Source organism: Leptosomus discolor, chromosome Z, assembly GCF_034619465.1.
Source record: "Leptosomus discolor isolate bLepDis1 chromosome Z, bLepDis1.hap2, whole genome shotgun sequence".
In the NCBI taxonomy this organism is placed as follows: Eukaryota; Metazoa; Chordata; class Aves; order Leptosomiformes; family Leptosomidae; genus Leptosomus; species Leptosomus discolor.
The window spans coordinates 7680943-7701306 of NC_141419.1; positions in this window are offsets into that span (position 1 = coordinate 7680943).

Here is a 20364-nt window from a genome sequence, read left to right on the forward strand (position 1 = left end):
CGCCGTTGGCATGGAGACAGGGATAACTGATCCCCCGAGGGACAGCAAGGGTGCCGCCAGGCTGTTAATAACTGAGGCCGTTAGCACCCCACAACAGTCGTGCAGTGGACAGGATGGAGCAGCCTGGTTCCTGCAAAGGCCAGGCCAAAGGTCCCACGGGGACAAGCCTTTGCCACCTGCCTGTGGCCAGTAGCCACCGCAAAAGGCAGCGGTGCCGGCAGTGCGAGCGCAGCATCCACCGGCTGCTGGCAGGGCAGGCTGCGGGCATGCAGGCAGTGACAGTGCCATGGCACAGGATGCCCGTGGCTCTGCCGGGGCGCAGGATGCTCACAGCACCCAGTACACCTCCTGATGCACAAAGGCAGTGCCTGGAAGCAGTCCCCTGTGGTCACCTCGCCTCTGCACCGTCCCTGGTGCTCACTGGGAGCAGCCAGCATCCACCAGGCACTGCAGCCACAGCCGGGGGGCCACGGGGAGCATCACTGCTGGTGCGTGCGGACTCATAGGGTTCAACTTTGCCAGAGCCGAAGCCCCTCTGTGAAACTTCAGCCTCCCCCTGCATCCCGCCCTGCTGCTGGGCGATGGCGACATCCGCACGCCGCAATGCGCAGACCAGGGCTGCTCAGCTCCTTCTAAGCTGGCATCAAGCTCCTTTCCTGTTTTTTATTATCAACTGAATTTGGCATTGAGGGGATTCTCTCCCCACATCCCGTTGGCACACAAAAGGCTCAAAAACCAGCAAAACCATTGTTTGTGCTTGAAGGGCGGGGACCAGGGTGAAAAGAACAGCGTGTTTTAGAGCCCAGAGCTAGGAACCTTTAGAGCATCTGGAACAGTTAGTGGGACAGGGGCGTTACAATTAAATAAAAATGGGTGATTACAGAACCGTTCCCTGGCTCTGACATACACGAGGGCAGTTGCAGCACATGCCTGTGCATGCCGTTAAGGGGATTCCTCTCCTACAGGCCCAGAATAAATGGGGTTTTCATCGGGAAAGTCTGAGGTTGGTGCGACTGCCTTGTGCGGGACGGAGGAGCACAGCCACCCTTTGCTGGAACACGGTTCAGAGGCATCTCCCACCAGAGGCAACTGGTGGCTCCAGTGAAAGGAGCCGCATTATTTGGGGCCAGAGAGGCACCGGGGCCCCAGAGGAGCTGGAACGCGGCGGCTCTCACTCAGCCACAGCCGAGCCGCCACCGCCGCCACAGCCCGCGCCCTGTGCGCACAGTGGAGAGCCTGCCAAGCTCCCCGACCTCTCTGAGGGCGCGGGGTGTTCAGCTTGGCTGTCAGTTTGCAGCCAGGATGGAGGTTCTGAGCCAGCTTTCTCTTTTAACAAGTCCCTTAGGAGCATTCATGCCCCGTCCCTCCAGTTCCTGCTATTCACAGGGAACTGGCAGGACTGGACAGCGCAGCTTTTGCAGAGATATACAAGTCCTGCAGAAAAAATCCTACTGTTCAAGGACCTCAGCCCTGTCCCCTGAAATATGCTGTTTTCACTAAAGCAGCAAAATCGGATTTCAAAAAACCCAGGCTTTGGATAGCGGCCCTTGATTTGGGCCTGATGAACAAGATCCAGAATCAAAACAAAGGCTGTTTCCACAATGGTTGGAGGGAAAAGGAGCCGGTCCAATTGCAAAACTTGGATCCTGGCACCGAGGGAGTCTTTGTGTGCAAGACCTGTGGCAATGGATGGCAATGACTTCGGGAAATTCAATACTCGCCTAGCTCATAAACAGAAAACAAGGAAAATAAACTTGGGCAGATGGGAGGAAGCAGAGAGCCAAGCCATGGATTTCTGCTCGGCTGGAAAAGAGCCTGTCTGTCCCAGACTGCAGGTCCCGGCTCGGTGGCTGCCGAGGCTGTGCTCGGGGTGCTTGGGGCCACGGTGCCGGGCACTGGCTGGGCAGCTGCAGATGGAGGGAGGCAGCAGCCACCCCTCTGCCGCGGGTGCCGGGCTGGAGGAGAGGCCGCGGGGAGCACGGGCGGGAGGGATCCAGTGGGGGCAGCACGGCAGGAGGCCCCACACCACAAGACGGGAGCAGGGATGGCAGCAATGCCGGTGCCCACTGCAGCTCGCCCCGGGTGCATGGTAGAGGGGAAGGCGGCAGAGTGCCTTGTGCCATTTCATGTGGAAGCTGGAAACACTTGGCTGAAGTGGTGACAGGGGTGGGATGACAATTTGAATAGAAAAGAAAAGAAGTTTCTCTGCCAGCCTCCTCCTGGCGCACGATCGTGCGTGGTGCAGGCGGATCCCTCCTGTAAACCCTCGCGGTTGTGCAACGGAGCAGCTCCTTGTCTCGGCATCGCCACCTCCTCCTGCCTGCTCCCGGCTTCCCGGAGGAGAGCCAGGCTCTGTGTGCACAGTGCCAGGGGCGGGAAGTGGAGCCTGTTTAGGTTAAACCGTTCACTGCATGTGCTGTGTGGCAGAAGAGCAGCCCCACGCCGCACATCAGACAAGGATGTGATGGCTGGGGATGTGACAAGAGGAAGGAAGGGCTGTGATGGGATGGGGGCAGCAATTAAAGGTTCGGTGAAAGAAATTACTTTTGAAAAAAGCTTTTGAGAAACAGAGATGATGACTCCAAAAAGCCTCAAATCTGCTGCCAGATGATGCCGTCTTGTTCAAAAACACAAGAACTAACTGTTCCCTCTTAGCCACAGACAACAGGAATCAGTATTTAGATCATTTATGGGCCACAGAGGGTCAGCAGAGATATGAAAACTGTGGATTCATTGAATTCCCTCATTACCACAACCCTACACTTGCAATTACGGACTCATGAAGCCCAGCAACCCGCCTGCCGTTGAACACTGCCTGTAAACCCGCTGCATGTGCTGCCCCGGAACCCAGCTGGCTGCCCCTGTGCCACACTAGGCATCGGCCTTGGGTGAGCCCTGGGGTGACAACATGACACAAGAGTTTCCCCAAAATCTGGTACCAGGACGCTGGAGTGTCCCAAGTGCCGCCGCAGGAACAGCGTGCATGTGGGGAAAACCTACAGTGTTTTTATGTTCAAATTGCCATTCCTCTGGCTCAGGAAGAGAAGCGGTGTCCTCCCCTCAGATCAGGCAATTATCATTGTTTATTTCAAGTTTTAAACTACTGGCACATACAAGAAAAGCAACCAAGGGCAGAGAAGCATGTCTGAGCCGCGTGCGCTGGAACGCGGCGCCAACGCCTGCACGGCCCTGGCCCGGCACCATCAAACCCACTGGGCATCCCTAGAACCAGGGAGCGGGGGTTGGGTGGTGACCCCCGGCCAGCACTGCTGCCCTGACCCCAACCTGCTCCTGTGCGTGTGGCTGCAACCACATCGGCTTCAGCGCTCGGGTCAAGGGGCAGAACCTGGCCAGCCCTAGACCTCTGATGGGCCGTGCCGTGATGATGTCTAAACCAGCAAAGACAGGCTAAAGAAATCCTAGCCAGCCACCTACTGCTCCTCCTTGGAAATTCATAGAAGCATCATGGACCTTCCTTTCTGACAAAGAATGGCATGAGAAATACCAGTGATAAAATACAGTGGGTACTGTGTTGGAGAAAAAAAATCATAAATCAGTATGAGAAGAACACTTGAAACGGTATTTTTGAAGAATATGTCATATATGCTGGCCAGCCATTAAATTTCACAGGTTCAGTTTAAGAACTTCAGGAGATTGCTGGCATTGCCTGAAAGGGAGAGGAAAATTATAAACACATGCTAGGGGCTCCGAGTGAGATGCAGAAATCTGGAGGGTAATCCTTATTGCTATTCAAGATATAACCGAATAGCCACAATAAAGAATTCCATTCACCTGCCTGGAGAATGACTCTAATGCCAGTGAGATTAAAAACATTTTTTAGAGCAAGCGGATCAGATGTTTTATGACGACCAGGGATTTGCTCAGACCTCATCTGGCCTTCCTCAGCCCGCACTCCGCCCGCCGGCTGGTCCCATGTCATACCACTAGTCTGCAATGTTGCATAGTTGATCCCGCAGCTGCAAAGGCAGAGCTGGCACCCGCGCCAGGCGGGACCCCCGGGCGGGAGGTGGGCACCGAGGGCAGGGCCACCTTCGGCCAGTACCGCTTGCTCGGCTCCTCCTGTCCCACCACTGCTGCTGCTCCCTGGCACCTGCACCTTCCTCCTTGCCCTGCTCCCAGCAGCTTCCCACAGGAGGCAGAGCAAACCCTGGCACAGGCGTCTTCCTCAGCCTCACATAGAAAATAAACCAGTGTATGCCATGCACTTGGAGCGTGCCGGAGCGGAGGCCAGCCGCGGCACTGCCGAGCTCCACTCCACCCCGACAGCCATCGTCACACACTTGCCGTTGCATGGGCACCGCATCCCGCCAGCAGCCAGAGCTCACGCCCAGCTGAGCTGCTGGGGGCTGAGCCCGGCACTGCCAGCTGCTGGTTTCTGGTGGAAGGCACAGAGTCTCCAGCCGACATTATTCGCCACCCGTCTTGTACCCACTTGGAGAAACAAGGCGTGCTGCGGTGCCGGCTCCTGGGGCTGGGACAGGGGCTCCCGCTCCCCAGCCGCCCCAGAGGATGCGAACATGGGACACAGCCGTGCCCATCACCGTGCAGCCGGATCCAGCCCACGGCACAAGGGTGTGCGGGAACAGAGGATGTCACTTTTGTGAGGCTGCTTTGGGAGGAGATGCTGGCTGTCATGGGATGTGGAGGAAGGAAGGAGACAGAGTCATGGTGTTTCGGACACCTCTAGATGTAAAATTAGGCCTTTGGGAAGGCAGAGGGAGGTGACAACCAGGGAGCATGGGGTCGCACTGGCTCCTGGGACACCCTGTTCTTCAGACATTGGCACAAAACCCTCCTGCCCAGCCCCAGGAGCAGGTGACACTCAATGGTCACGGGGTGAGGGAAGTGTCAGGACCCGGGATACTGCACCAGGGAAGCACCAGGTCACAGCTCTGGAAGCACGCCCGGGAGCCCCACAGGTCCAAGCTCACTCCTGGGAATAAGGATCTTGTCTGACCGGTGACATGTGGAAGTGAAGCACTTGAAGCTCAGGGGCATCCATGTAGACAAGGGAAAGCCAAGGAGCACCGTCTGCAGGGGCTACAGAGCTGGGAGCCTCTGGATCCAAGGAGATTGTTACTATACTTCAGATTATATAAATAACTCGCTGAATAAAACCACATGTGACCACATTCTGTTCTCCATCCCTCAGTGCTCTGCCGACAGCACACAAGCTCTTGCAACACTTGTTTACTAGGGAGACTGTATATAAAGCAAAAATAATTTGCTAGGTCTTATGTTTCCACTTTAATTCTCAGTGTATAAAAAAACCCTGTGAATTTGCTAATGGGCTTTGAAAATGTATTCTTAAAGCTAGGGCAGCATGAGTCGGTGAGCTGTTACAAAGGATTACAGAAGGACAAGGTTTGCTACAAAAATTATTCCTTTGAGAAAATCTGTAACAGCTGAAAGGCCAGGGCCTGTTTCTTTCCAAGAAAATAAACACATTTCTGCATCCAAAATCAAGCTTCGTTTCATGTATGAAGTGAGCTTGTTTGTTCTCTGGTGTTTATGTACTTCCCATAGGCTTTGGGGTTCAGTTTAACATGTTTGAAGACCAAACATACACTCACAAATTCTCTCTACAAAGGAAGATTCCTGTTGCATCTTTAAAGCACACTTTTGGACAGAGATAAATGGCTACGAGCTTTGGGAAAGCTAGAGCCAGATGGTCAAGTGAGATTTCTTTGTACACTTCTGTGTTTCACTCCAGAGTTGATCTTGCATAAAAAATATTTTTTTAGCATTTGCTATGACTTGCAGACCTGAGGAAACCTCTGGAGCAGAAGGATTTGCAAATGGTCTACTCTGAGGGGCCACAAACCTTCAGCTCACTCTTTCCTGGTCATTAAAATCTATGTGCTTTGGGTTTTTTGTACCAGGGCTAATTCAGAGATTTTGATTTGCTGGAGTTTTTTGTTAAACAATATCCATGTCCAGGGAAACAGCCCCTCCTGTGCACTGGGAATAAGGGAATCCAGTGTGAGCGTTGCACTTCTCCGGGTAGTTAATTGTTGTTTCATATTCACAGCCTAAATCTCCTGTGAGCTGGTGAACTGACCCTGAAATTCTCCACAAACATTTGTTAATTCTTCCTCTGACAGCCAGGAATAGGGGGCGGGAAGGCAGTAAGTGATGATCAAATTCATAATTTTACAATTTAATTTTACAAGGTCTGCTGGGGAAATATCATTTTCACGCTCTGTCCCACGATGATGTTTGGCTCGTTGCAGAGGGCTCCCCAGCAGCTGCTTCCCTTTCCCGCCCTCCTGCATTTCTGTCACAGACACTGTCTGTCTGTGGGAGACCTGTCCCTCCCCAGCGAGGTGACATGGCGCCTGCAGCTCCATGTGGGGTCAAGTTTTTGGTTGCAATAATCCAGCACGTCTCCTGCCTCCGGGCAGTCATACTGTTTTCCCCCCTTCCATAGCCACCTCCGTGTCCCTTGTGAGTGGGGCAGGGAACACACTGGACTTTCAGCATCGCTGTAATTAGAACCAGGCGTGACTGCTGGTCCGGGCACCTTCAGCTAGCGGGAGGGAAGGAGTTAATTGACCCTGCGGGACAAGGGCTGTAATTGCCACTGGGCCTGTCTACGATGAATGAGCTTTTAAGGACTGTCAACTTCTGAATGGACACAAGGAGGACCAACAACAGCAACCAGTGGCAGGAGCACATATGGAGGCAGCGTGGTTCAGCTTGAAATAAACCCTGGAGGTGTCAGGGCAGCGGATAAGGACTGTGCTGGCGGCAAGAAGGTGGAAAAGATGAAATTCTGGATGCTGGGGAAAGAAACAACGCTGCCAGCCTTGATGTGCATGTAAGCCTCGCTTCCCTGCTCCAGTCTGGGGACCCCGAGATGCTGCACTGACAGATGCTGGCTGGTTCTGGAGTAGCTGTCCTGGGCTGCTGCACAACAGCTGCCGGCTGCACAGCTCCCACCACGGATGTCTCCAGCTGGGGCCTTGGGCTCCTTTGAACCCAGCTGCAGGAGCCTGAGTGAGAAACAGCACGGAAAACCAGGTGCAGGGTCTGAGTCTTAGGGGACGAAGGAGAAGCTGTCCGCCCTCGGGACCCCACGCGAGCAGAGACACCCACGGGGTCTGCTGGCAGCGGCTGGGCAGAGACCAAGGGCTGCTCCTGCCAGCACCCTTGGTGGGTGGCGCTGGCTGGTCCCGGCGCAGAGGGAGGACATGTCCCCAGGGAACAAGATTTATAAAATACTTCCCACGAGGCACAATGATTTCCTTGCTGGGAACCATGCGCAGGCTGCACCTTGTCCCCCCTCCTGCCACACGTGGGAGTCACAGAGGGGCACTGTGCTGCCCTGCTTTCCACAGCTCCGGCATCGCCACCTCCCCTCCGCCAGCTCCTGTGGCACAGAGGAATACAGGGCTGTGGCATCGGCCCTGACCCCAAGCAGCTTTTGGAGCCCCAAGCCGCAGTGGACACGTTTAAAGCGTTGTAAATAGTCTCACAAACAGCTCTACAGAGCAGGGGCAGTGGTGATCGCATGGAGGAGCAACAGCTAAGTTTAAACATCTGGTTCTGTGAATTCCTGTATTGTAATAAAATAAGTCTTCCCACAGATTTCACGTCATCTTTGTCTGGGCATAACTGAACTGTGAAGGGAGAAACTTTTTTGTGGTTTTCAGAGGAACAAAGAGACAATATGCATCTGGTGAGGTGTCCTGGCAGCCTCCTGCACTCTGGGCCTGCAACTCGTGCTGGCAGCCTGGACTTGTGTCCTGGGACGATAACTGTCTGACCCACAGCACCTCAAAGAGCAGAGGCTGGAGGGAGACCGTGGTCTCCAAGGCCCAGGGAATGTGAGAGAACCTCGCCGCAGCCCACAAAGACCAAGAACAGCAGCCCTCAAACAAAAAGAGGCACTAGGAAAATACCTGCAATCTGGATCCCACCTATTTGGCCCCCATTCAAATGAAAGGGCAACAAAGACCATACAACAAACTGGCTAAAAGCTCACAGTCCTAATGAAGTCCAGAAAGGAACGTTCCCTGAGGCTCATCCCGTGCCCTGTCCTCTGCAGATCACAGCCTCAAGCACCTCGCTGTGCAGGGCTGTGCACTATGCAGGCACTGAGCCATGAGGCTGGCAGCACAGGACTGACCTTCTCCATGGCACACAGAGCTCTGTGTGCCTCCTCTGCAGGTGTTGCTGCCTGAGCAGCATTACTGCTTTCTCACCCAACTGGTCTTCAGGAAGGGAGAGCTCGCTCTTTGGTTCCAGGGCACTCAGGAGCATCTGATGACTTTTAGTGGAGGGAGGGATGTTCCGATCGGGGAGGCGATGCTCAGCCTCCCGTTGCCAGTGCTTGCCTTCACGCATGGGAGGACAACTGCTGGGTGTCCCCGGAGCTGCCAGACAGCAGCTGCCCGCAGGCTTTGCGCAGGTGCTCATCTTTTTTGAAAAGCTTTCTCTGCAAAATACGAATCTGCTGGAGCAGGTGGTTCGGCAGAGGGAGCGGGCGCAGAAACCTGCTGGGAAATTAACTGTGCAAAGCTGAAGCGAGCTGGGTTGGATCATGTTTTGCATTGAGCACGGGGCTGTCTTTATTCCCCGGAAGCAGACCCAGAGTCCTGCATTCCCAGACCTGAGCAGCAGCACATGCATCCCCTGGGCTCCTCCCTACGCTGCTGCCTGCACTGTGACCACTCAGGTAGTTTTTGCCTCTAATTATTGCCTCCAAATGCTGTGATGTGAGTGTGCTCGAGCTGCCTAGCAGGCTCCCTAGCCTGCCCAGCATCCTTTGAGGACGAGCGACTCTCCAGCATCAACAGAGTCGTAAAGAGTCCCCTTCTCCTCAGCAGGCTGATTCTTGGTAACGCAGCCTGTAACACATCATGCCTGCTTTGTTTATTCAGAGGCAGGCATGTTTAAGAGACCCTGGGCTTATCTTAAGTCTACCACTTACGCAGAGAAGAAAGGCCCACAAGTCTGTTGAAAGTCAGGGGGACAGTTGGCTGCAGCCGCCTCTTGGGGATGATAAATGGCTGATGAGGGAATGCAATGCGAAACGTGATGAACTCGGCTGTAAATGTACATGGACATAGTGGGTTTGATGAAACCTGAACATTTCAAGGAGGGGAATGTGACCCCCACTCCCGAGCTGAACCTCACCCTCCCCAAGGGCTCCCTGCCCTTATTGCCTGGTACACACTCGCCTGCATCCCTGTGGATCAGAGCAGGGAGATCACCACCATAAATCTTCAGGAGCCATTTTTCAGTGGGACTAGATTCCATTTAGTCCACAGACTTAACAGTCTGTTTAGGAAAAGGGATTTCATTCCTTTGCTTCTTCTTGTCAGGATGGATTTACTGATCCCAAACATGTTCCTCACACTTTATTTAGGGTTTAATACGCACCATTTACATTGCCGAGCTGTCACCAGCCTGTCTGAGCTGTGTAGGCAGGCAGGCAATGCATTTCCCTTGCCCCACTGCTCTCCCGGCCAGATGTGGAGCTGTGAGGATAAAGTAGTTATTCCTTGATAGAAACAATTTACCTTTGGGGCGTTGCTGCTTCTTCCCCTCTGGGCAGGGGCCAGGCAGGCTCAGCACGGATGGACGTCTTCCTCCAGCTGCATTCCCAGGAGCAAGTCACCTGTAACACGCAGTTCTGCAGGAGAGGATTCGATTTTCTCGCTAGCAGAGGCCAAGCAATGGCTCCTGAGCCCAGCAAAAGCTTGCCTCTGTCTGCATCTTTACAGAAGATTCCCCAGCGCCGACAGCGTTCACTAGATAGCTCACATCTGCGTGCAATTTCAGTATCCTTCCCCGAATTACCAGAGCTACAGAAATTCCAAGTCATTAGAGAGGGTGCTTACAAAAATAAGGGTGGCGTCTAATATATAATGGAGAAGAGCAGAGGATGGGGTGGGGAAGGACATTAGGCTCTTGGAACCTTCTCACAAGAGCTAAGACGAGACCCAGGCCAACAGCCTCCCTGCCTGCGCTGGTGGCCCCTCCACCCTTGCTCCCTGACAAGGGACCCACTCTCCCCCCTCTCCGTCACCGGCTGACGGAGCCAGGGAACGCTGCCGGCGCTGCGCTCCCAGACACGGGCGTTTGACACCTGTTTTGGTTTATGAAAAACTGATCATTTTTCTAGTCTGGCCATAATCGGGTGTCTAATTTGAGTCATCCAGCTCTGCAGCAGGGCTCCTCACCTTTGGGCTGTTTGCAGCCACTCGTGGCAATGCCTCGTTCAAGCGGTGCTACCGCAGCAGCCAGCCACGCCGGCAGCCTGCCCTCGCCAGCCGGCACTCGGGTCCCGGTGTCACGGCTGTACCCAAGACAGATGCATAGCATAGGAAGCACCCTGCTGCTGGCACAGCTGCCTGCCCCAGAGCTGGAAAGGATTAGACATTTCTGTTGGTTTTTTCCAACAAGAAAAGCTTCCATCGCTTCTCCAGGAGCAGTTTCTGTAGCTGAGATTGTCCCTGCTCCGGGCTGTCCCTGCTCCGGGCAGTCCCTGCTCACGCACCTTCACCGAGAGCAGCCACCTCACCTGCTCCAGGCCACGTTTCCTCCTTTGCAGCTCCCAGCCTTGCGATTCAGCAGGATCTGCACCCCCAGCCAGCACCCAGCACAAGGAATGGGGAGAGATCCCAAACCCCTCCTGCTCCACAGCTGCTTTCCACCCAAAAGGAGCCATGGTTTCTTCCAGGACTCCAGAAAATGAACTGCTGACCTCTGGGAGCTCTGAAAGCAAAAGGAACAGCGGCATTAGCACGATAGACCAGTGATGATAGCGCAGGAGGGGGAACACAGGCAGGATTTACATTCTGTCCCTTACGAATGGTTTGGCTGATATACTGAAAGCCGGATGGAGCGCAAAAATGGAATTTATTCAAATTAAATGGTTGCAAATGTCATACTACATTGAGCCAGAAAGTTCTCCTACACGCAACAAATGGAATTTATGCTTCTAGAAAGCATGCAATTTTACCTGCTACTGCCTATGAAGGACATTCTTTTCCCAGACTTCTGATTTTGAAAATAAAGAACAAACAGCACCATCTTGTCAGGGTGCCAGGATCCAGCCAGAAAGGTTTCAGAAAGGCAACATACACTTTTTCAATTAATCAACTGAACACGGCATCTTTCCAGGTGAACTGCAGAATCACCTGCAGCTGTGACTTGAACAGCAGTTAGCATTGAACGTTTGCCCTGCAGCTCAAGACCAGCAACTCAAGAAATGAAAGGAAAATCAGGCTGGTGGCTAGTGGGTGCTGACATTGGCACGCCTCAAAAGGAACAGACTAAAACGGGTACGATCTGCCCCCTGAAAGGCAGACCCCTTTGAAGCTTTTTGAGCAAGGACCCCGAAACAGAGATCCCAGAATCTGGGGGACCTGGGAGAAGGTAACGCATCACAGACCGCCCTCCATCCATGGGTGGAGGCAGGAACCCTCTTACCCTGCTCTTCTCTGGACAAGGTCCTCCCCAGCCCCGGCAGATGCTCTGCAGGAGCCAGCTCTCATTCCTGGGATTTCCACAGCAGAGAGCCCTCAGCACTCGGGGGCTGAGCAGCCCTGTGGGGCCAGGGCCCCCACCCAGCACCTCCTTGTTTAAGCACAGGACTGGTCTGACTCAGGATAGCTGGATTATCTTTCTGCCTGCTGTTGAATACGTACTGAAGGTAAGCGTGTTTGGCCCGGGCCGCGGCACTCAGCGCCTTGTGGGTCTGCGCTCGCCGTGGGAGGCACGGGCTGGGGCTCTCGGTGGACACTCGGGCACCCGGCAGCTATCATCACATGTTCCTGTACATGCGGAGCCTGTTTGAAACAATGGCTTGTAAATGCAAAGCTCCATCTCCAGTTACTGCTCCACCGCATCAGCCAGTCCCCTGCTTTACACGAGGTATGTTTCAAATGAGAACATTTGTCTTTAATAAATGGCCACTCCATAAACTGCCTCCTATGGGAAACCTGGGGTTTATAAGTAAAACCCGATGTTTCCATTTCATTATAATGCATTTGCTCTAAGATGAATACCAACTCATCCTCCGTTCAGCATCAGCCTAAGGTGTGCAGTGGGTTTGTATTATTATTTATGAAATTCATATAGCTGGGCTTAATGTGTTTCAGATCCCACAGCTGTCTCTGTAGCTCTATCAGCTTGACCTGAAACAGCAGTGTCCTCCTTTTGCTGCAGTCACTGGCACCACCAACATCCAGAGGAGATAAGGAGCAAAGCTCCTTCCATGGCCACAGAAAGTCTGACTGTAGATTTGAGGTTCTTTAGACAAGTGTTTGCCTCAGAATACCCTCTGGGATGCCTTATTTTTAAGGACACATCTATCTGTTCTTGTCCATACTCTAAAAGGAATCCGAGATGCATAAAGAGTTTTCATACGTCGCATCAAAGTAGCGCTGTGTGCCACGCTCATGCATGCACTGTAAATCTGATAAATGGGCCACCACACTGCAGGCTGCAACGCTCGGGGTCTCCATGCTTTCTCATATGCCACTCATATGCCTCTGGCCTTAGACACACCGTTCTGCACGCGTGCAGCTTGGGTCTTGGCGTACTTCAGCAGAAAACGCCCCATAGGTAAATGACAATTTCTCAACCATTCAGCAGACACCTGTCTATAGCATCCTTTAAAATATTGCTCATCAAGTACGAAACTCATCCAGAGGATAACAGAGCAGCAGAGGTTGGGAGCACATCTGCATTTGGCTTAAACAAATGTAAAGCAGGCGCCAAGTGATCCCTGGACTTCAAGCCTCATGTTTCACGCCATCAGTCAGATATTCCTAACAAAAGGCATGAGATAATCCCTGTCCCGTGAGAACTGCTCCGCTGCTATCTCCTGTGGCTTGAAAGGGAAGCAGAGCACTGTTTCACCTCCTGCTAATCTGTGCGGAGATCCCTTTTCTGACTCAGTTGCACTAGGGACTGGAGATCCCTCAAATAACCTCAAAAGGTTAAGAAATCAGGTTCAGGGAGACACCGTTGATTTGTGTCACGGCTGGAGAAAGAAGAGAAGGTATGGTCTGAAGTTGTAGAGTCATAAACAAATGGATGAGAAGAAATACATAGTTTAGATGGATTGCTCTGCTCTCTCCTTTTCCAGGGCTACTAAACAAACACCACCACAGCAGAGTAAACGAATGAAACCACAGAGCAATTAGCTGAACTCTCCAGCCTTGAAGACATCCCATTTGGGAAAGTCCGGAGAGGACAAGCTCCACCAAGCCACCGCCTGTGAGCGCGGGGCAGGTCTGCTGCTGACGAGCACAGGCGCAGGAAGGCGGCTGCTCGGCATCACCTCAGCCGGGGAAATCTGTCTGCAGGGACCCTGCAGCGTGTTTGCCCTCAGGACCGGCTTCTTTCATGGATCCCTGGTCAGAACCTGTAGTTTAGTGCATAGCAGATGCCCTTTGGGGGTGGGGGAAAAAAAAATAAAAGAGAAACTGACCCATTTGAGTTCCATCTGTTGGAGTTTATAACTGTTCTCCTTATAATTGCCAACAGACAATGTGAATTGCAATTAGCTAATTGCTTGCTAACTTTCCGTTCTAATAATAGTCATGTTCCAGAGTTATACAAGCTTGGAGGCTGCTGCTGTTCCCTTGCAACTGGCAATAATAAATAACACCGTATTCCCTCAGCATTGCCCTTTCTTCCAAGTTTCATCCCCATGCAAATTGCTCCCGCATGTACTAATCCCTGACGGGATGGCAGAGGCATCAACAGCATTTATTTGTAGATCATTGCACTGGCACCGTTCAACACTCGCACGATGATGTGGCACTGGGAAGCTGTGACTCCCATGTGCCGCTTGTCCCTTCCACACGGCCAACGCAGTGCGTCTGGGAGGTGCCTCTCGATGGTGCTGGGCGGCAGGGCCAAGCGCTCTGCACCCCCGGAAATCCAGCCCTCTTGTCAATACGTGTTTGGTTTGATTTTTTTGGAGTTCTTTGCATTTTGTTTGGTGTTTTTGCTTTCCCTTTGCAGGATCAGATGTGGCCCTGGCTCCTGTAGTGACATGTTTTATTACCAGTAGCTTCAATAATGTCAGCACAGACCTAAACTGGAGCTTTAGAGAACACGCGCTCCCCAGCTACGGAACAAGCTGTACAGTGTCACTGCTGCAGCGATAAGGGGGGGCCTGGACCCCGGCAGAGCTCCTGGTGGGGACAGGGTCAGATTGGGCGCAGAGCCCCAGTGTTCCCAGGTGGGTGGCGGGGGGAGCTCCCTTCCACACGGGTGAACTTTCCTGCACCCCTCTCTGGGCTTTCTAATCTCCAGCTTGTTACTGCTGTGCAGATGCAGCTAATTGAGAAGCAAAGCAACAGCCTGATCCAGCAAAGTCAAGGCCAATGAAATGAGCAACAGCATTCCCTGGCGCGTGAGGAACTACTGAACACAGACCTGCCAGCAAGCTGACATCTCCGGAGCTTACAGACTAATCTTATTAAACTCAACCAAAAAGCCTTTTAGAGTTGGGGGAGTCGTGTCCAGCCAAAGCTGCTCTGGATTATTCCTCTGGTGCCTCTGGGGTTTTTCCACATCGCTGGCTCCCCACCGCCCCGCGCCTCGGGCAGGGGGATGTGGGACCCCCAGCTGCCAGGCGTGAGGCAGCACGGGAATGGGAACGTCTGCCCAAACCCCGACACTTCGGGGGGCTCGGACCACCTGAAGTCCTGACTGCAGACGTGACTAACACGAATGGCAGCACGGGCTCACTTTCAGGTTCCTCATTAGCAGAACTGTTCTGCTGCTGCCTCAGATGCCCTCCTGGCCCCTGCTCCAGACAGATCAGCGCAGGCTCCCCGGCTCCAGAATTGCTTCAGAGTGCTTGTCCTTTGTGTACAATTCTCCGGAGTTTTCCATCCCTTACTTCTCACCTCCCCTGCTCCTCACATCTGACTCACGCGTAGATTTATTAAGTTTAAAAACACGCTTTGGGCAAGCCACACTCCATAGCCTCATCCTCCCACTTGCATAACCTGCTGTCACCCTCTTTCCTACAGTTTAGGCAGAGACGTACCAAAACCGTACCACGAAACCAAGTTCTCCTTGGGAAAGCCACACCAGGTGAGCTCTCCCTCACTTTGCACAACAACGTGGAGGTTTCTGGAGAGAAGGAAGCGCTGCGTAGAGAACCGGCCTGGACAGCTCAGGATACCACTTCCAGCACTTCCCCCTGTCTCGAGCCTGGCACAGGCAGGTCTTTCCTTTACAATTCCTGATGGGCCAGCCCCTGGTTTTCTGTTTCGCTTTCAAGATCAGCTCTCTTCAAACTTCTAAGTCATTTCAGTTCCTCCATCAGGAAAGGGAGATGGTAGAACCCACTTTTGAGGGTGACCTGTAAAGAAAGGAAATGAACGATGGTATTTTATTTCTCAGACACCCGAAGCAATAAAAATAGTAGGATTTATTCCAGAATCATGATTCCTCTTGCATTACAATGGAGCCACCCTTTCATTTCCAGACCAGGGATGTGACACTCTCTGCCAGTGAAGGCAAGAAATAAGACTGCTGACGCTGCTGTCCTCTCCCCGTGGCTCAGGTGCACAAGGTGCAGGCTCTTCAGGTGCAGGCTCTTCTTGCTCAAACGAAGTAGCGGGACACAACAAGCTGGAGGAATTCAGCCAAAGGAACAGCTTTGCTTACTTATGCTTTGGCTTCCTCTGCAAATGTTTTTTCTCAGCACTGCTTGATGGGTTTCAGACTGAGGGAACATTAGGAAATGAGAAGGAGAAGGCTGTGACACATTGCACGCGGTGCCAAGGAATGGCGGTGACGCACGGCTGCTGGAGGGGACCCCGGCGCACACCCCACCAGTGCTTCTGTGCGGAGCCACCCGCCACGAGACCCCACCGTCCTCACCCTGGCTGTCCCAGCATGCCCACAGCCGCCCTCAGTCGCTGCCTCCCAGCACGGGCCGCAGCTTCTCTGCTCGTGCCAGAAGCTGGGGACGATCACCTGTGGCTCCACACCTCCCCCAGAGGTGTCACTGGCTGGGGCCACACTGAGAGGACAGGCAGCGAGGTCTGCGGCATCTTCAGAAACCTCCCGGTAAGGGCAGGAAAGGGGGATGGCGGGGAAGACGCCTGGACTGGCAGCGGCACAGCACAGCTTGTTCCCGGGGCCAGCAGCACATCGCAGGGAGCAGCACCACTCCGAAGCACAGCAGCAGGCCAGGTCACGCCGAGTCAGGGGAGGCGTTATCGGACCACGCTGCCGGCTCAGGGGCAGCTTCCCTTCTGCTAAATAAATCCCTGCAAGTTACTCCCAGTACTCACTGCCAGCTGCTCTCAGAAACGAGGCCCTAAGGTTTGACCGGCTTGAATGCAGCTCCCAACCTCAGGAGAAAAGGTCCCATTATGCTTAGGGCAAAGGCAAGTCTGGTCTCTGGCTGGCAAGTGGCTAGGGACTAGGCAAAAAAATGCTCTAAGGCTGACTGCACCAAATGTTTCTCCTCCACCTAACACAGTTGATTGGGATTCGGTTAGAAACAAAACTACATCTTGTAGTTTTTAATAAAGCTCTTGGCGAACAGTTCAAACACTGTTTGGGGGGAAAGCGGGAGAGAGAGAGGTTGAATTTATGGGAGCAGGAGGAGATCATTTGCTTTCTTAGGAATTGGAAAAGATTAATGGACTGTGAAGGCTCTTGGATTCATTCCTCACGTAGCAGAATGGTTAGGAGACTTACCGGCTCGATGGTCTTCACCCTGCCTTCCACAGGTGGCCTAGAGCCTGTCCAGACTGCGGAGAAGCAGCAACAGGGAGCCATCCTGTATCAGCCCCCAGTGAGGAAGGCAGCTGTGGTACGCCAGGGGATGAAGGAGCACCAAATCTCACAGAGCTTTGCTTTGGTGTGAAATTAAACAGCTACTTAATACTTCTGTAAGCGCTGCTTGTGTGGGAAAGCAATGGCAACTGTGGAGCCAGCGGGAGCACAGGACAACAATGCAGGTTCGTCCCACCAGCACGTACCCATTCTGGATCCGAGGCTGCCAATGGCACAAAACCATTCCATAACAAGAAGCTGAACTTAGGGGAGGTCACTCCTACCACCCTCCTACCGCCGGCATTTTGCAATCAACACGTGACATGCTAGGTGAATGCCAACGCAAGGAAAAATGGAAGGAAAAAAGACGGAAATTTCCCAAGTCCCACTGAACAGCCTAAAGGTTCTTCCCAATAGCCAAAACCCACGCAAGCCTCACTGCACACGGCGTGCAGTGGGGAAGGATGAAAAGCCACTGGAGGCACATGGGGAACCACGGGACATGACTTCAAGACAAGCCAGAGGCTGTGCTGGAGAGGCAGTCTCCAGGATTGTAAACTGGCCGAGCATTGCTTCCAATCTTACAAATCTCATCGTCCCACTGGACTCTAGGGCACAGACAGCCCTTTTCCCCAGATGCCCATGCGGAATGCAGCCTTTCTGCACAAACCACGAGGCTCCGTGCAGCTTGACGTACTCGACAACCAAGACAGGACACACAGGTCACCTGGAGAGCATGAGCACAAGAAGCCACTGACCATATCCCCTGGCTGAAGTAAGAGCCATCTCCCCAAACCCAAAGTTATGCTGGAAACTAGACGAGAGGATGGGCACAGAAACTGCCTTTCTGTTGTTGGGTCACCATCAGAGGAGCATCGGACAGATCTCCTCATTTCTCCGTTCTGCTCTCCCAGGAAATTGCAAGCCAACCGCCCTGCCGCTTGCCTGGGTGCAAGTGCAGTACTGAGTGTTTAAAAGACTTCGTAGACAGCCATGGAGCAGAGTCAGCTACAGAAAACAAAACTCCTCTGCCATTTATGAATACCTGTTGTGCTCCAGTTTGGGGGTAGAAGGCTGCAGTGGTGCTTAAAACACTGCATTTTGAGACAGCAACGGCTTCTCAGAAGGCCATGAGCAATCTTATTTTTCAAATAATATTAGGAAATACAATGTTTGCTCCATCTGAGAACGAATGAGGAACTTGACTAAAACCGCTAAACACAGAAGTTCCTGAACATCTGGAAAGGATTAGCCAGGAAGGTGCGTGGGACAAGGAGTTCAGGCAAGTTCAAGAGACACCTACTGTAGATTTGTTTCCACGGGAGGAGGGAGGAGGAGTGAAGGGGTTGAGGGGAAAAGCAGGAAGGAAGGATTGAAGTAAAACCTATGCAGGACTGGCAGAGGAGGCGAGGGATGAGAACAGCCTCTGTCAGGTGTAGCAACAAGGGATAAACCACAGTGGCAAACAGCTGGCCAAATAACTGCTTGTGCCCATCTTTGCAAGGGCAGACAACTGACCCTGTGCTGAGCACGTCCGCATGGCGGGAAAGCGCATCCCTGCTTCTCAGCCAGACGTGTCCCCACTCAATGCACGTCCATAGGATTAGCAGATTGTTCTCCCCTTGGAGCTCACCAACCACTCAACAGGGCAAGTGCTGTGGTAAGGTCTGGCGCACTAGAGAGACACCAAAGCGTAGACAGCCGGGCGCTAGCAACAGAGCTACACATCCCATTAACGTAGACGGGAGGATGCTTGTTTGATTTCCGAGGGGATAAGCACTCACGTAGCCTCCTGGGCCCTGCAAAATCACAAAGGAGTTCTGCTTCAGGCCAAGATGAAAGTCTCAAAGAACCACAGGGGCTTGTGAAACCCATGCTTGCTTTATTAAATGACTCACACAGCTTTTTATCATGTATTTCTGCCTTCGGCTCACTTTACACTTAAATTTAGGTGCCAAAACCTTTGTCTTCTTCCTAACTATGGACCCTTCTAGTAAATTCAATTTTGAAATCTGTTTGAAGTCCATGAGCTTATGCTAAAGCATAAGTTTCTTTTCAAGGTCTGGACTTACCCACAGCGGGTCCTCATTTCTGAAGCAGAACTGTGCAGACACCAGTGCATCAGAAGCTAACTTCCACCCTACATGAGAAAGCAAACTAGCCATACAGAAGTCAGATGCGGTCTATAAATGTTTGTGGGTATTCAAATTCAGTAACTGATTTCAGTTTGTGCTCTCCCTGTAAGTGAAGAATAACCATTTGCAAATTAAGTTAGCAGGAGGTAAAGCTGAAAATCAAAGCATGAGCTTTGCGTTTCCTGAAAATTTTACTTTAACAAGGTAGCTCCAGCTGCTAGCTTTGTTTTATTGCATTCCTGAAAGACAGATCTCCATTCAAGAACACTTAAGAGCTCTGCTCCAAAAATAAAGGCCCTCAGACTTATTTTTATGGTTAGGTGTATGTATTTTACCAGTTAGACTCAGAGTCCTTGACACTGCCCTCGCCACCAGCCTCTTGCGGGTGTCTCACGGGCTGGAGCCCCCTGTCCCCGCACTCGGCTTCCCCAGCAGCTGGAGAGGACCCCGCTGCCTGCCAGGCCGATGATGCGGCTTTTTCACTCGCCTCCCTCCTGTCCCAGTACTCAGACAGATGCTGAAATCCTCCACTGACAACACCAGACATGGCTTGCCAACGGTGGGCCAGGTCACAGCTTGATCCTGGAAAGCTCAGGCACAGACACAAACCGAGAGTGAGCCAGGGACCTTCGGGATGAGGGAGAGATGTGGGGAGGAAGAGCAGCGCCTGTGCAGACAGTCTGCCCTGGCTCCTCGGAGCCCAGCCTGGGACGGCACCACCCAACAATATCCCCGCCGTCGGCATGCAGGTATCCCACTCGGCCGGCCCGGGGTCAGGGGCACCGGAGGAGAGAAGCGGCCTTCCCACGGGAGTGCTCTCAAGTCAAACACTTGACTGAATGCCCACCCTGGCTGGCTTCGCGGTGGGAACCTTCGAACCCGCAGACTCCCTGGCGAACGCCGGCTGAAGGAGTCTCAGACACACAAGGAACCACATTCTTGTTAGCAACCGGGGACCTTGGCAGCTGTCCTGAGCTGTGATATCCAGATCCCGAAACGGAACAAACCCACAGTTGTATCCAATTAGAGCGCTCTGATGCGGAGCTTCAGCCGTGCCCTTCCAGAACGCTGCAGACAAATGCGACTGATGACATGGCCCATCAGCCAGAAACAGTAATTAATCACACCAAAACTTCAACGAGCACCTCCTTCACCCCATTTCAGTCAGAGCCAGGTCATGGCCACTTTTAATTCAGAAAGCTCTCTCAGCTCTTTTAGCAGGGCTGCTGTTAGCCCTGACATCAGAGGGCCAAACGCCCGGGAGAGGCAGGACCACCACCGAACTGTTCTGAAGACCTTCCAAGACTTCAATCCGTTCGTTCTTTATGCAGCTGTACTAAAGGCAGGCTGACAGAGAAGAGGGGTGTTGAAGGGCTCTACAGCGTGTGCACATGTAAACACAATTCTGCATCCACACACCATGACTTACTGCTTT